General features: G+C 42.6%; 1 pseudogene; it reads right to left on the reverse strand.

Moving 5' to 3' along the window:
* Positions 1–2,888: 2,888 nt before the first annotated feature.
* On the reverse strand, positions 2,889–3,904 carry LOC102838307 (annotated as a pseudogene).
* Between the last annotated feature and the right edge of the window lie 937 nt (positions 3,905–4,841).

The raw sequence follows: 4,841 nt of genomic DNA on the forward strand, positions 1-4,841 counted from the left end.
CGTGGCCACGGAGGACTCGAGAGGAGAGTGGAGCTACCGGCTGACGGGAAGAGAGGGCATGTGCACAGGAGCGCCCACACTTGCCGAACAGGTTCTTACTTCCTTTTTCCTGAAAGCTAAAGCTTTAAATACTGCAATTGTATTTACAGATCTACACTTAACAACAACAACAACAACAACAAAAAGACAACAAGAGCCACAATAGAGGATGAAAACAAAGACACACTCTTAAAAAATTACAAACCAATTAGAAAAGATTCTGGCAGTGTTTACAAATTAATTGCCTTTTTAAAAAAAATAATAATAATCTCTGTATAAAATTGCTAGATAATGAAAATGTGAGACTACATCATAACTTAAAACCTTCGCTAGGCACAAATCTGTACATATAAATGCACAACTAACACTGTTTGACAGCTTATGTGTTGCCCTTTATACATTAGTTTCTAAGACTCACACAGCCATAATTTGCACACTTGTAACTTTTAGCCATTTCATGTGTGAGCTTTAATAGCAGCAATGGTACCAGGAAACCTGCATACTTAGTACTTAGAGTAACACAAATACTGTAGTACTAACCCACTTTGTGTGCCAGATACTTTGTCAAAAATAAATTGACGAATGCAAACAATACAGTATGGGACATCTATAATTGATGTACATCAATTCAGCCCGTTTGCTGGAAGGAACATTTATGACTTATTAGTATTCCTTTCATTTTACAAAATCAATAAATACAGCATTACATTATCGAAAGGTTTCACGAGAAAAACGAAGCACACAACTACCTAGGCCAGGTGAGCTCTCTCTTTAGACTTTGGAAAAAGTCACCTTTGTGCAGCTGGCAAAGAGAACTACACAAAGCTGGAAGCAGAGGCAGCTAACCAGATGAGATAAATATGGGAAATAGGAAAAAAGCTTGGCATAAATGATTTCCCATACAGGAAAAAACCCCACAGTGCATTTCCAGTAGGCACTTAACACAAAGCTTCCCCTCCCTTCTCACCTCAGTGCTTCATTTTGGACCAAGTCCAGTGTGTGTGTGTGAGGGGAATAGAGGCTGCAGAAGAAACAGGGGATTGCCTGCACTTTTGTTTTTCTTCCCAAACACACACCCATGCATACCTACACATAATTTAAAGTGCTGGTGTCATTGTGTTGACCCCACCACCACTTTGCATATTGTGAAAATCATTCTATAGTGAACTGGCTGGGGCTTTCTCTCTTTGTTTGTTTCTGTTGTTTTCCTAAGAGATATTTTCCATTCAATGAAACACTTATCCACTGAGTACTTACTATGAGCCTATGCTGTGTCAGGCACATAGCATTTCAATTTAACAGTTGTGGGTTGTTGTGGTTTTTTCCAAATGACCATCCCTACCCTCATATCCAAAGTCCTTAACATTCCAGGAATGCCACAGTCCTGGTAGGACATGGCCATCTCTACCTGCCAATGGGGAAGCTATTCTTGGATGTACCCAAGAGGATTTTCAACTTGGGATGGCATTCCCAAAGATTAAACTGGGAGACGCCTTGCCATCTGATCACTTCATTTTCTAAGGTTTGATTTCCCTTAGTCCAATTTACTCCTTCATGGCTGAAGAGGTTCAGGTTGTTACTAGTACTATTTACAGCACCATACAATGGTGGTGGCTCCCTCTTCTAAGCAACTTTTAAGTAAATGCCACTGTATCCTCACGGAATGGGTAGCTCTTTCTTCCCAAAGGCCCCGCCATCCGATCTCCCTGAGTGCTGTGTAAGAGAGCCCTTTTCCCAGCTCCAGAAGAAGTCCAAGGATGGAAGGACCCATCTTTGCTGCTCCTTGGGACTGCCAACCTAGTTCTCCTTTCAAAGGGGCCACCATGGTGGTGAGCTCCAGGGCTGACATAGCCCAAGCTGCCCCTCCAGTGAAGCAAAGCTGGATGGGACTGGCTTCTTGCAGAGGCTGTTACACTTTGGTCACAAAGGTTTAAAGTTCTCGCCCTCTGCTTAACCCATTTGAATTAGCAAGAATCTCTTCCAAGTAAACCATTAAATTGAAATGGTGATGGGTTCCATGGGGAATGCTTCAATGGCACCTAACACAAATAAAAGAAGTTTAAAGTAATCCACAAAGAACTCTTAAGTAGACATTGGCTACAAATAAAATTTAAACTTACAAAGACATTGGGGGGCCAGGAGGTGGGTGGGAGTGGTTTATGGAGACAAGAAAATCCACAAAGCTTGGAGTGGCAGAACTCTTATAATTCTTCTGTATTTGTGAGACAGATTTGAAAACAAGTTCTTCATATAGAAGGCTGTGGAGGTGCTTTTGACCTCCCGTGTGTCAGAGAGTAAGTACATAGCTTAAACTGGATCACCACAGTAATTTAAATATTCCTAAGAAGAGCTGAAGAAATCCAGTTCACACTTCTGCATGACTTCACACATTTACGCGTCCTGTAGTTCCACTCTGTATTAGGAGATCCCCCCAAAAGACATGCATTCTGCAGAGAAGGCACAGCTTGAAATGCTATTAAGGAAGATGGATGTTGTTGAGTGGGCCAAGTGGGCAGACCCCCATTGCATAGCCCATCCATTAGTCACAGCAAGCCAATCCAAGAGGGAGATACCTAATTGCACATTTGTCTCAACTTGCTGACTTATCCATGAGATTGGATTCTGGGGCAAAGGAGGCCTTTCACAAGGGAGCCTGAAAACTGTGCATTTTGACAATTAAAAAAAAAAATTTTTTTAATTCATTAAAACGTCAGCTTTGTTTGAAGTTTGTAGTTTACTTCATGATAATATCTTGGAGGAAGAAAGTAGGAAGTGACAACACTGTATGACAGAAGTTCCATAATAAAAAAAAATATTGGTTTGTACAGAGGATTTTATGCAAGGCATAATCAACTACACATGAAGTCTTCCACCAGTGGGAGCTGTTCCAAATCATAAGCATCAAAAAGATTGCTGATACCTTCTTCCTCCCCAAGGCTTAGTAGATAGTCTTCTTGGAACAAAGGAGGCAATAAGCTCACAAATGGTCCTTCTAGGTTGGAAGGAATGTGGTCCTCAGTTTGCTGTAACGGATTGGTGGGCAAGGCCAGAGGAGAAAGTTTTGCCACAGAAACTGAGCAATCGCTATGTTCTAAGTAGGTTGAAGCCAAGTCTTTGGAAGTGGGTTTAGGAATATTCCCATTGTGGTCTTGGTTGTTGGTTTTCATTGGACTGTGTGTTTCAGTCTCTTCTGGACATAAACAAACCTCAGTGGGTTCTTGGGTACTTGACAAATGAATTTGTAGGCTCTCAAGTGGATCAGGCACTTCAAGTCTTGTTTCTGGAGGGGCTTTCACAACTATAACAGTTTGGTCTTTAAGGCCACTAATTTTTCAAATATCTTGACATGTAACATAAGCTAACCTTTGATTCTCTGAATCCTCGGTTAACAGTTTGAGGTCCAGGGTACAGCTTTGGATCAGTTCATCTAGTTTCTTTTCTTCGTTACTGAGCTCAGTCACGTCTTTTGACAGGTCTAGGCACTGGGCCAGCATGCCCCCACCCCCACCCCCACATCCTCAAACAGACTACAACCCATCCACTGAATGTTGTTTTTAGATTTCTTCCTGATGAGATGGATGCCTACCAGAACATTGGTAATGTCATAAATCCTTCTCCTTTGCACTTTAAGCATTTCTGCTGCCTGTTCAAATCCCCCATCAGCAGCTGAATGAACTTCTTGGTGAGCAGACCAAGGGACGTATCATACCGTGTTTTTGTGTTGTTTTGTTTTTTTGTTTTTGGACTATCTGGACTTCAGAGTGCAGCTCTTCTTTGCCCTTGGGGTTTTTAAACCATCTGAGAAGTACTAATGACCACCTTCTCCTAGCTTCAGCCTTCACTTTGCCTGCTGCTGTAAGGGCATTTCCGAAACCAGCCTGGCTCCCGAGTGAGGTGAGAGGGCCAGCTGGAGAGGCACCGGGGGTGCGGGTGGGGGTGGGGAAGAAAGGGAGGGTGGCGGTGCCTGGGGCAGGTGCGAGAGGGCACCGGGATTGTCCCAGGCCAGGGAGCCGGCAAGCCGGAGGAAGTGGGTGCCCCTCCCCCTTCCAGCGCCCTCTCCCGCCTCCTCCTCCCTAGTCATAGGCGCGTCCTCCGCGCACGTGTGCCTCTTCCTCATTTTTTAATTATTTAATTTTTCACTTTATCATGTAAGGCAGTTTTCAAAAACATGTCTGACTCTCATACTTCATAATAATAGAGACCATGTTATTAGAGAAAATTCCAACTATTAAGATGGACTAAGGCTAGTCTATTCTGTATTCAACATGTCATAACAACAAAGAAGAAGCTGTGGTAGTAACCTGACCTTCATGTTTCAAACAAAACTTATGTATTAGCTCTTAGTTTATGAGAAAATAAACAGACATTGCTTACCTCCCAGTGGAGTCCTGGTGTGGCAATGTAAGATAAACACTTGACCACAAGATCGGTTTGAACTACAACGCTGGCCGTTCAACTTTATCAACTGCTCTTCGGAAACCCTATACAGAGTCGTTATGGGTCAGAACCAACTCGACGGTACTTAACAACAACAACCTCTCAGTACGTGAAAAATAAAACCACCAAGAAATTAAAGAAAGCAATTTCCTTTTGTTTTCCCCTTTTTCTTCTGTTTCCTTCCTTTTCTTTTTAACTGCCTCTCCCTCACCCAATTTAGCAGGGGTCAATACCCAATTTAGCAGGGGTCAATACCCAATTTAGCAGGGGTCAATACCTTACCCTTTGAGTATATTATAGCATGAAAATATTTTCTTGACTGCAGTAGTGTTCTCATACACTATCTGTCCGTTCGAGAGTGACTA

This window comes from Chrysochloris asiatica, unplaced genomic scaffold (assembly GCF_000296735.1).
Source record: "Chrysochloris asiatica unplaced genomic scaffold, ChrAsi1.0 scaffold00282, whole genome shotgun sequence".
NCBI classification, from domain to species: domain Eukaryota; kingdom Metazoa; phylum Chordata; class Mammalia; order Afrosoricida; family Chrysochloridae; genus Chrysochloris; species Chrysochloris asiatica.